This window comes from Apodemus sylvaticus, chromosome 2 (genome assembly GCF_947179515.1).
Source record: "Apodemus sylvaticus chromosome 2, mApoSyl1.1, whole genome shotgun sequence".
NCBI classification, from domain to species: Eukaryota; Metazoa; Chordata; class Mammalia; order Rodentia; family Muridae; genus Apodemus; species Apodemus sylvaticus.
The window spans coordinates 162,178,990-162,191,770 of NC_067473.1; positions in this window are offsets into that span (position 1 = coordinate 162,178,990).

A 12,781-nucleotide genomic window follows, 5' to 3' on the forward strand; every position below is an offset into this window, starting at 1 on the left:
TATTCTGAGCCAGCTGGAATAGATATGGTGGGGAACATGAACTGGGTGGTCCTGAGTGACCCGGAAGTGATTACATGATTTTTTTTATAGTTACAGAGCAAAAGAAGGTCATATATCAAGATATATACCAAATACATTCAGGTAGGCAGGTTTCAACAAACAGGAAAAACTCTGTGATGGGTTGCAGATGTTGTCTTAGTTGATGTTTCGATTGCTGTAAACACGAGGCACCACAGTCATGGCAATTCTTATAAAGGAAAATACTTAACTGGTGCAGTTCACAGTTTGGAGGTTTAGTCCATCATTATCATCATTGTTCTAGAGAGTTCTACATCTTCATCTACAGGTCACAGAAGAGGACTGTCCCACTGGGTGTGGCTTGAGCAAATATGAGACTACCACAGTGACACACTTCTTCCAACAATGCCACACTTCCTAATCATGCCACCCCGTATGGGCCAACCATTAAAACACATAGGTCTGTGGGAGCCATTCCTACTCAAACCACAACAGAAGGTTTTTGATGACAGTGATTTTTGATGACATTTTCAGCTTTTGAGGTAGTGAATGCCTCAAGCATATCTCAAAGGTTTCATCTGATAGTCAAAACTTTGCTAGGAACAGAAACAGTAAATGTTACTAATGGGCTAAAGATAGCCCAAGATCATTTTGCCTCTCCATTTGCAATAGTCCAACTCTGTATAATAACAAAGTTCTAATCAGCTAATGAGCTTATGTGCTCATTGCAGATGTGGATTTGGGGTTTGGGGGGAACTTCAGTTTATAGTTCTATTAACATTCTGGTGTATGAAAGAGAGGCTTGGATAGAAAAACGTCTAAGTCTTATCCAGCTCTGTAATATCAGAAAGCATCAAGCAAGTTGGACAGGCTGATGTCCCCTTACACATCAGCCTCACTTTGTGAGATGCAGGGGACACTTCCCGCCCAGCACCCAGAAATAAACATAGAGGTCAGTCCTTCCAAAGCCCAAAGATGGGCTGAAGAGATGGCTCAGAGATTAAGAGCACTGACTGTTTTACCAGAGGTCCTGAGTTCAAGTCTCAGCAACCACATGGTGGCTCACAACCATATGTAATGAGATCTGATGCCCTCTTTTGGTGTGTCTGAAGACAGCTACTGTGTTCTCATATAAATAAAATTTTAAAAAAATTTTAAAAACTTTTTTTAAAAAAGTGCATGGATTATACCAAAGCCCAAAGGTTAGGCATGGTGAGAATCACTTAGGCACTTCGAATTCCATGCTCCCAGTGACTTACATTCTTATTCTTGTTTTGCAACCAAAAAGGCTAAGTCAGTTAGTGGAGGGGTCAGCATCCTAAAAGGAGGCAATGATTACTCTTAAATGGAAGTCCCCATGCCTCCAAACTCCATGCCCATACCTGGATGACAGGTAACCCAAAAGCACCCTCTAGAAAGACCACAACACTCTGCAGGTATGAGAGTCTCACACTAAAACGGTCATATAGTTACACTTCCTGTTCATCTACCTGATTTACAGTCGCTTCATTTACATGCGGGGAATCCATGAACTCCCCGGTTGATCAGAGGCTGGCGCACCTGTAGCTGCCCACTCATAGAGGACAAGGCTCGGCTGGAACCGTAGTCACTGACTTCCAATGGGCTGGGTGTCCACTGCTAAGCAGAGCAAAGAAACAGCAAGCATCCTTTTACGCTTCTCTCTCTCTCCACTTCCAGGACAGAGTTAGTCCCAAACTATCCCCTCACTGCCCCGTTCAGTTGTGTCAAGGCAACCCCTCTCCGGGACTTAGGGGGCCCCACCTTCCTAGTTCACCTTCAACCTTCTCTTAGGTTTCAGTGTCTGAGAGGCCGTGTCTGGTCAAAAAGCTTGAGCCCCTAGGCTCTTCAGCTGGAGAGTCTCTGCCACAGTGGCCATGGGCCCCATGCCTCTCCTTTGCTTAGTGACATTAAAAATCTCAGCCCGCAGGCAATGTGTCATTCCTGTCCCCGGACAGCTCAGAGTCAACTATCGTGAACTTCTTCTCGGTAACTGTGACAAAGCAGGTGATGGTGTAAAGAAGGCTGTGCGGTGGCTGGAAGTTTCGATGAGACTGTCTATCATTGAAGGAGGCGGGGTGGAGGAAGTGTGTGACCGGAAGGCTGGCCCAGGAGCAGGGAATGCTAAACGAGATCGGAGCCTGCTATCCTCTTCCAGAGGCGGGGTGGAGGAAGTGTGTGACCAACCGGAAGGCTGGCCCAGGAGCAGGGACAGCTAAACGAGATCGGAGCCTGCTATCCTCTTCCGGAGGCGGGGTGGAGGAAGTGTGTGACCGACCGGAAGGCTGGCCCAGGAGCAGCGAATGCTAAACGAGATCGGAGCCTGCTATCCTCTTCCGGACACATGCTCTGACCCACTTTGCCAGCCAGGGTCTACCTCACTGAAGTGCCACAACCCCCGAAAAACAGCATTGCCAGCTGGGGACCAAGCTTTCGAACACGTGAGCCTGTGAGGACATTTCGCATTGAAACTGTAACTTGGTAATTAATAATTCATAGTCATTTACTCTGCTGAAACAAGGAAAGGCACAAGGAGGAAGCCTTATAATTTTAAAATGTGTGTATCTACTGGAGAGATAACAGGGAGTGTTGAGTCAAACAACAGCCATTAGACTCACTGTCTATTAGCAATAGCATATACACAGGCAATCTCAGGCATTCGGTAAATGCACTATAAAGTATGAACTCCTTATCCCCAGTGGCTCTAAGAATATAAATAATAATCACATCTCTAGTCCTGCTGCCTCTGGCATCACCCAGCCCTTGGCCTCTTGCCATAAATAAGTCCCCTTTCACTTCTGGGAAGAAGGACTCTCCTCAGGAGGTGGGGAGCTGGAATTTCCCTGAGACCCACCTCGTCCATCACACCTCTGTTCCCCTGAGATACAGATTCCAAATAAAGAAAATGAGTGGTCAGAGAACTCACACTGCATGTCAGCAAAGAGATGAAGGATGCCACCGCCACCTTCCCTCCTCACCCCTGCCCCCAGTCGGCTGATGTCTGAGCATCACCACCGAGACAGCTGCCTCTTGAGAACCATTACCCCACACCTGCCTCCTCGCTGCCTGAGTGGCTCTGCCTCCTCAGCTCCCTCCCTGAAGACAGGCGGAGTGGATGCACAGCAACAAGAGCAGTAAGGATGAGGAGCGAACTGCCTGACAGTTTGTGAAGGCCTCAGACAGAGACCGCCTCACTGCATCTTCCAGCTCGCCCTGAGAGAAGAGCCTCCACACTCTTTGGGAAGCAGGAGCATAAACTCACAGAGCTAACCAGTTGCTCCAGGAAGTTACAGAGGGAGAATTGGAGCCCAGAATGTCCTCCCTGTAAAGATGTTGTCCTCAGTGATGAGCGCATGCAGTGTTAACATTCCACCTTTGGAAAACCTTGTCCATTTTGATTTTTGAACAGATTTTTATCTCATATCATCTTTATTTACGGAGAGGTTGTGTCTCCATATTTTATACAAAGAAAACTGAAGCTAGATATGGTGTTCAATTTATTTCACACACACACACACACACACACACACACACACAAGGTGCTTCTTGCCTTCCGGTCCCATCATGGTGGCTCTCTCTTTGTGATGTCAGACCAGAGTTTCCAAACAGGTTTGTTCTTCTCACCTGCATTCTCTGAGTTTGAGTGTCGCATATTCAGCTTCCGGAAGTGAAGTGAACCGTTACCCAAAACTCCTCTGAAACAATCAGAAATTAGACATGTGAAACTCAGCCCTTTCTGTCCTTTGTCAAAGAGCTAATAGCAGCTTTGACTACACTGTCCTTTATATAAATCACCAGCAACTTCTGTGTCCAGAATCTGCCTGAAGCCCGAGTCATAACCAATCTCTGCTGCCGTCACTCCAAGGCTCCCTCATCTGCATGAAGGTAGGAACCTCGGTGAGCATTTTCGTTATGAATTAGGTTTTAAGCTTTGTAGTGCTGGACTTCGGTGCTTCCACACAGGCAAGCGCTACACCACTGTGCTACAGCCATAGCCAACTAGGTATTTTTCATCAGCACCTTTAAGATAAGGAAACATGCTTCCAGAGGGTCCTCAGCCTGCTCAGGTTGCCAGTTTCCCATGCCAGCAGGATTTCAGAGTCAGGTCCAGGATATTCCTGTGACTCAGCCTTTGGCAGACTCTCTCTGCAACGTTTTCTAAGCCTATAATGTCAATGTGATTATGGCTAAATTTTATGATGTTTTCAACAGTGATTTATGGCCCACTTCTGTGAAAGACATTATTTCCCTAGGTAACACAAAGCAAACAAAGATGCTTGAGCTCTGAGGTTAAACCTGTGGCTCATGGAGGACATGAGATTTGCCTATGTGTGCCCACAACACAGGCATGTGCTTAAAATACCATGGGAGGCAGGTGAGGAGATGTTGCTCATGAGTGGGGGAACTAAACTGTGTACAAATGAACAGCCCAATCTCATTAGAGAAAGGCACTTCGGCTGACAAGGGCTACTTACATACCCATAGAGAAAGAGTAAAGAATGATTTCCATGCCCCTACACCTACCCCTCACCATAGGCTTCCCCGAGACCCCTCCTCATGGTGAGCACAGGTGATACTGATGTACCATTGCAGCTAGGTACCTTTTACCTAGGCAGAGTGGACAGAATGCTATTATTATAAATATTATTCACCACAACTCCTTTGGGGCCCCTTTTGTATATGAGCAATATTCTTTCTGAGGTATAAAAAAAAGTCACCTACATCAAGCTTCACTAACAAGTTCCAGAGCTGGGTACAGGGTCAAAGGGGAAACACACGCTACCCCCAAGTCCATGAGACCCACATACAGATCACAGCTGTAACATACAAGAAAGCCCTGCTTATTGCCTGCCAGATTGACATTTCCCTAACATAGAGACCGGTCAGAGATTATCTGAGTGCTCAGTGGGTGGTAATAATTGCCCAGAGGAAAGGAACCTACATGATGAAAGACAACCTACATTGGAACAACGCGGCTTCATACAATTTTGATAACTAGAGTCCTCTGGGAAGAGGAATATCAACTGGGGAACTGTCTCCATCAAACTAGTCTATGGGCACGTCTATGCAACATGTCTTTGATGAATGACCGACATGAGTAGGTTCAGGCCACTGTGTGTGCTACCACCGTGGAGCAGCTGGTCCTGGGTCCTATAAGAAATGAGTCTAAGTGAAGCATGGGGAGCCAGCCGGTACGCTGACAGTAAGCAAGCCATGGTTTACGCTTCAGGTCCTGCCTTGAGTTACTGTTCTGGATTCCCACAATGATAGACAGTAATGTATAAGCCAAATAAGTCCTTTCCTCCCCTATGTTGCTTCTGGTCATGGTATTTGTGACATCATCAGAAACCAGACTGGGACACAGCCACTACCTTGTACATCCCAAGTCACCATGTCCAAGGGAGAGAGCTATAAAGAGACTGGCCTTGGTAATTATATATGCTTGCTACATATCATTCTGTTTCCAACTTGCTGGACAGAGCTAGGCACATGGTCCCTGCATACCACAAATGATGCAGAAAGAGTGATCCTTCCCAGATGGTAAAAAAAAAAGGTCAGAAACACAACAGGAATCACTGCTTCCAACCGGCAGCTGAGAAGATTACCAGGATACAGAGGCTACCTGATGTTCAAGTTTTTGAACATTGTTTCTTCCTCTAAGAGCATGGTTGGACCGTGAGTTTTCTTCTTTGAAGAACTTTAGCGAATGAAATTATTTCATTTTCTGATTCACTAATTCCTAGGAACTCAGATGGACTGGGATAAAAGAATCCAGAGACCTCCTTCAGAAGGAAGAGTCCAGAGACTTTCTTCAGAAGCCTCCACCACCAAAGTTCTTCAGAGATAACAGAAAAGCCCCACCCTTTCCCTCCCTAATAAACATGCTCCACCCTATGATAAGCACTTTATATATAAGCCAGGTGAGGTAACACACAGGTCTGTAATCTCAGAACTTGGGGTGCTTAGATAAGAGAGTTATTAGGAGTTTGATGCCACCACAGGCTACATAGTGAGACCCTATTTCTCAAAAATTAAAGCAAAACAACGACAGAAACTTACAGTGCAGACCGTAAGTTTGTGACACTCCCCCACAAGAGTATGTAGTGACATTCATGCCAGCCTACAAGGCAGCATCAGAGACTCTAGGATTGTTCCCACTTTACCATTGAGGTGCTCCAGGTACACAGGCCTTTCTAAATAGGCCAGTGAGAACCCCGCTCCATGCAATCTTCTACCTCCTCAGCCTGCTCTGCATATGATAGCTTAGCAAAGGTTCTGGCTCTTTGAGGTCTGTGATTGACAACTGTTTATAGAAGACCTGACATGGTTGACTTTTTTTTTTTAAAGAACATTTTCTGACCACAGAAGATTTGACTCTGAGTTCTGATCCTGAGAAAAATAAGCCCCCAGGATATCCTGCAGGGCTCAGCTCCTCACAAGTCATCTCCTCGGGGATGGAGAAAAGCAGTCATCCAAAGGCTATGCATTTTCCTGCTTCTATTCTGCCACCTAAGGCTCCTGTGGCTAGACTTGTGTCAAGGAGCTCCCAACAGGAGTGGCTACAGAAGGGCTAGCAGATAAGGATCTCATCATATAAGATCTTGTAGTGTGAGACCCGTATCTCTGACCTATTTACCATTAACATCCCAGTGCAGGCTGCCATGGCACAGTAGATCCTTCAGTGTCTTTGAAGGATCTACTTCAACATCATTTCACAAAGCTCTACAGAACTGTGTGAACTCTGTCTTTCTCTCACATTGGACTGAGCTATGAAAAGACAGAGCCACGTGATCTTTCCCAGCAAAGAGCAGGCACTTAATAAATACTTATTGAACAGATGAATTTGTCTCCATTGTGGCATGGCAAGAGAGAAGGAGCTTAGACTTTGGATTAGCTCAGTGCAAGCTCTGGGGAGCAGATTGCTTGGAATTAAATACTAGCTTTGCAGCTTCGTTCCTTTGATGCCTTAGACAAATCTCTCTCTGTCTCTGTCTCTGTCTCTGTCTCTCTCTCCATTTCTAGTTCTGAATGATTATTACAGTACTGCCACCCATGGATGTCTGAGGAGTCAACTAGATAGTACATGCAACACTTAAATTAGTCTCTGACAGATGTAAGTGATTTAGAAAATTTTCTAACTACAGTTACTTATAGACAGTGGGTCCATTGTGATCTGATATCAGAGCAGACTAGAAACAACTCAATAGGAAAGACTAGTCTTGGCTCACAGTTTAGGGAATATAGTCCATCATGATGGAGGAAGTAGGGAGGTGGGAGCGGCTGGCTCTTGGTGTGGTAGTAGGAACATGAGTTTGCTCATTCGAGAAGAAGAGGAAACAAAGAAAGGAGAATCCCAGGGCTCGGTGCTCAACAAAGGTTTGCCCCTTCTGGTCTGAGACTCCAGTACATGAGATGGTACCTTCCATATTAGGTCTGTCTGTCTTCTTCATTTAGTCTCATCTGTAAACACGCTCATAGATGTATCTAAAGGTGTGCTCCACAAATGCCAGGGATGTTCATTAATCCAGTTCAGTAGGCTAGCAATCAGGTGACAATTAAATGTGGGGAACTGAAGCAGCGGCTTTGAGTCTGTCCTTTGCATAATACAAGGAAAGAGGTTATACTTATCCATGGAGACAGATTTGAAAGTTAAGATTTAAAAACAAACAAACAAAAAAGGATGCTTCAACTAGAATTGTCAAAAGAAAGCACTGTCTATATTTAGAGCCATAACTAGAGACAGGGAAGCACAATTTCTATAATTGACATTGAGGATTGTTAAACGAATCTGGATGGAAGACCTGGAGATCTTTGACTAAATAGATCATAGGTGTATAGGACTAGAAAAAAATCCAGTAGTGATGTGTTATATGGCCTACTTTTCTGAATTTCAACATGGCCTCTAAATTGAACCGTGTTCTAATAGGGACATGGAGGTTAGGGAACATCATTCAGGTGATGCTTGGAAGATTCTTGAGGTCCCCTGATGACAGCATATGAGAGTGAACAGCTGCTGGGGTGTAGCTGACCATCTCAGTGTAGAAAGAGAAGGGTGTCGGGGCTGTGCGGCTGTCTGCAAGCTGCACAGAGAGCTTCAGGGCTGCAGACTGAAGAAACTGTTGACCATGCTGAGGTGGGCTCCGGGTGGTTTGGCTACTTTTGAATCATCTCTGCTCCTAGTGAGTAACCACTCACACAGAGTCCTCTTAGTAAACCCAGTGAAACACTCATTGGTTCATCAAATTGGACGTTGGTGCAATGATGGCTTTTGTCTGTCCTGGGCTGCCTTTCTGGGGTCACATGATATGTAAGTATGTTGAGTCTCCCCAGATAAAGTCTGTCACACACACCCTATTCGGGTTTGAGGGGAAAAAATGCTTCCAATTGTATACAGGTCTGAAACAAATCCCACATGGTTCTGCTAAAAAACAAACAAACAAACAAACAACCCTCAGACACTTGCCTAAAAAAAGAGTCCAGTGTAGCAGTTAGAAGGTGTGTGGTGGCTAATATTACCTACCAGTGTGGCAAGATCTGGAATTATCTGAGTGGCAAGCCTCTGGTCATGCCTGTGAGGGATTCTGTGAGGGAAGAAGATGACCCACCCTAACTGTGGGCTGAATAGAAAGGGGAAGGTGACCTGAGGGTAAGCATTCATCACCCTCTGCCCCACAGCTGTGACAGTCACAGGACCATCTGCCTCCTGCCTCCGTGCCTTCCCCACCATGAAAGACTGTATCTCTGAACTGTGAGTCTAAATAAACCTTATCTCTGTTAAGTTGGGTTTTTTCCGTAGTATTTCATCATAGAAAATACTAACTAAATAGAAAAGTAACTAATACTGTGCCATAAGGACTTGAGAACAAAAACACCTAGGCTTCTACCCCAGGATATCATCCCAGGAAAGTAATCATTTCCATTGAACTTAGTCATATTGTCTAATCATTTTGGGTTCCAGCCTCTTATCTATAATATAAGAATGAAAGTAGGACATTAATCTTCCTGAGGTCAACAGTATCCCTGAGGTACTTCAAAGATTGCCTATAAGAACACTGTACATTACTAAGCTCAAATCCAAATGGATCAAGGACCTCCACATAAAGCCAGACACTTTGAAGCTAATAGAAAAGAAACTGGGGAATACAAGACCCCTGAGGACATCAGTACAGGGAGAAAGTTTCTGAACAGAACACCAATAGCATATGCTCTAAGATCAAAAATTGACAAATGGGACCTCATAAAATTACAAAGTTTCTGTACGGCAAAGGACACTATCAAAAGGACAAATCGGCAACCAACAAATTGGGAAAAGATCTTCACCAATCCTACATCAGATAGAGGGCTAATATCCAATATATATAAAGAACTCAAGAAGTTAGACTCCAGAAAACCAAACAACCCTATTAAAAAATGGGGTACAGAGTTAAACAAAGAATTCTCGCCTGAAGAACTTCGGATGGCGGAGAAGCATCTTAAAAAATGCTCAACTTCATTAGTCATTAGGGAAATGCAAATCAAAACAACCCTGAGATTTCACCTCACACCAGTCAGAATGGCTAAGATTAAAAATTCAGGAGACAGCAGGTGTTGGAGAGGATGTGGAGAAAGAGGAACACTCCTTCACTGCTGGTGGGGTTGCAAATTGGTACAACCACTCTGGAAATCAGTCTGGCGGTTCCTCCGAAAACTGGGCACCTCACTTCCAGAAGATCCTGCTATACCACTCCTGGCCATATACCCAAAGGATTCCCCACCATGTAATAAGGATACATTTTCTACTATGTTAATAGCAGCCCTATTTATAATTGCCAGATGCTGGAAAGAACCCAGGTATCCCTCAACAGAAGAGTGGATGCAAAAAATGTGGTATATCTACACAGTGGAGTACTATTCACTCATTAGAAACAATGAATTCATGAAATTCTTAGGCAAATGGATGGAGCTAGAGAACATCATACTAAGTGAGGTAACCCAGACTCAAAAGGTGAATCATGGTATGCACTCACTAATAAGTGGATATTAACCTAGAAAACTGGAATACCCAAAACATAATCCACACATCAAATGAGGTACAAGAAGAAAGGAGGTGTGGCCCCTTGTTCTGGAAAGACTCAGTGAAGCAGTGTTCGGCAAAACCAGAATGGGGAAGTGGGAAGGGGTGGGTGGGAGGACAGGGGGAGAGAAGGGGGCTTATGGGACTTTTGGGGAGTGGGGGACTAGAAAAGGGGAAATCATTTGAAATGTAAATAAAAAATATATCGAATAAAAAAAAAGAAAAAAAGAAAAAAAAGAAAATAGGAGAATTCAAAGATTATTGAGACACTTACATACAAATGAAAATTTTGTTTTCTGGAACCCTAATAAAATTCTCCAGGGCTAGAGAGAAGGCTCAGTGGTTAAGAACATTGACTGCTCTTCCAGAAGAGACAGGTTCAATTCCTAGCACCCACGTGGCAGCTCAGAACTGTCTGTGACTCTAAGATCTGAAACACTCATACAGACAAACATGTAGGCAAAACACCAATGCACATAAACTAAAAATAAATAAATTTAAAAATGTTTTCTGAACTTCCCTTAACTCTTTAAAATTTCTAAGTCAGTTTTTCCTTAATATCTATTATTATTATTATTATTATCATTATTATTAATCAATCTTGTTTTATCAGACAAGGTCTCTCTACATAGGACTGGCTATCTTCAAATTTACTATGTAGAGGAAGCTGGCCTTGAACTCACAGAAATTAGCGTGATTAATCCTCTGCTGGGATTAAAGGCAAAGTGGTGCATGCCTAGATCAAAACTGACAATAGTGCTATAGGTAAAGAAAGCAGGACTTGGATGATACAAGCTTGTCTAATGTAAGAGAGCTTGTGGCTGGAGAGAGGCTCAGGCATTAAGAGCACCTGCTGCTTGCTCTTGCTGAGGACCCAGATTTGCTTCCCAGCACCAACACGATGGCTCACAACCATCTGTGACTCCAGTTCCTAGGGATCTGATGCTCTCTTCTGAGCTCCCCTCGACACTGGGCACACATGTGGTACACATTCACACAAGCAGGCAAATATCACACATATTAAAACATATATAAAGAGAAAAAGAAAAACCAATAGAGTGAGACAGCTGAATAAGACAGCAGCAACCAACTTTTTCTTGACACAAATTCTTTTGTTTCTTTTGACTCTACATGCAGTCATAAATCTAGAAGAACCATGTAAGTTTAGTGTCAGGGAACATTCCAGTAACTTAAATTTTATGTATTTATATGCAGTTTAAATATTTAATTCTTCTCTATACTTTGGATTAATAAAACTACATTAATAGGGGGGGAAAGAACACTGTACATTAACTCTACATTTTTCAAGAATGAGCCTGGAGTATTCCAGTGCCACCTCATCATTTGAGACTGGTATGGATGTCACTGCAAAGGTTCATGGGAGAGTCCGCAATGCAAGGCTGGTGTAGTCAAGAATGTGTAGGTGTTAGCCTAAATAAATACATCATGAGTTTGTAACACAGACTACATCTCCAGTCAATAGAACTATGACTTCATTTGCTTTGGAAGGAGAGGTGAAGTAGAAATTTCTGCTCTCTTTGGAGACTCAGTTGTGTCATGTGATGTTTTTCTGGAAGCTGTCTTATGAGAAGATATTTTGTTAAGGCAGACACTTGAGAGGACATGTGATGTTTGGAAACAGTATAAGTAGACCCCAAGGGACAATGAATGAGGCTCTTGCATTAGTTCGCCTTGCAACACTTTGCTGCTGGTCTCGGCTGATCTTCACTTGTTATGACTTCATAGAGAAACTTAACAAAGAACTTCTTGTTTTATTCCAGCTGCTTCTTGCCACTTTTGCTGACTTGTGCCAATTCAGTGGAGCCTCATTATTTTTTCTGGATCTAGCCACTGCTACTGATTTGTGTACGGTGTTTGATGACTGGACTGAAATGCCACTACTGATTCCTGTTTGATGTTTTGAACTGAACTGCTAATATCCTGACAATGAAGATTGGAATTGCCCCCAAAGATCTCCTTCTAAACAGGTGCACATCCCCCTTGTCCTATTAACCATCTTTCTCTCCTACCTTTGGTTGTGGGCTGGAAGGGAGGTTGAAGCATTTGAGAACACTTATTAAAGAAGGTTTTGAAAATTTTAAGCCTATAGAGAGGCAATCTCTATAAGGGCCTACATAAAATTACAGGAATTGGTCCATGATTTGAATTTATGGATAAGGAATGTGTCAGTGCTACTGTAAGGATCTATATGGAGCTAGTGCTTAGCAACCAGTTAGACCAAACTGGTTGGTTCTCAAACTTCTTTCTTCCAGACTTCCAGACTTCTGCTCTTCCAGAATGTGTCAGAGTACCTTAGTCACAGGGATGATTTTCTTGTCCAACTTAAACATATAAGAATCATTTCCTAAACTGGGCAGTGGTGACACATCCCTTTGATGCCAGTGAATCACTGAGTCTGAGGACAGCCTGGTCCCCAGCAAGTCCCCAGACAGCCAAGGCTACACAGAGAAACGCTGTCTCAGAAAAAAAAAAATTCAGTTCCTGTTAATGATGACAGAGTTTCAACTAGCAATGCAGACTCCCTGGTGTGCAAAGACAAGAAGTTCTGAGAGATGAGGTCTAGAAACTCAGCTTCTTTAAGGAGTACCCAGCTGAGTACTTAGCTGGAAACTTGAGAATACTTGGCTCTGAGAAAACTTCCAGAGCTGTGGGGTTTACAGTACATCTTCA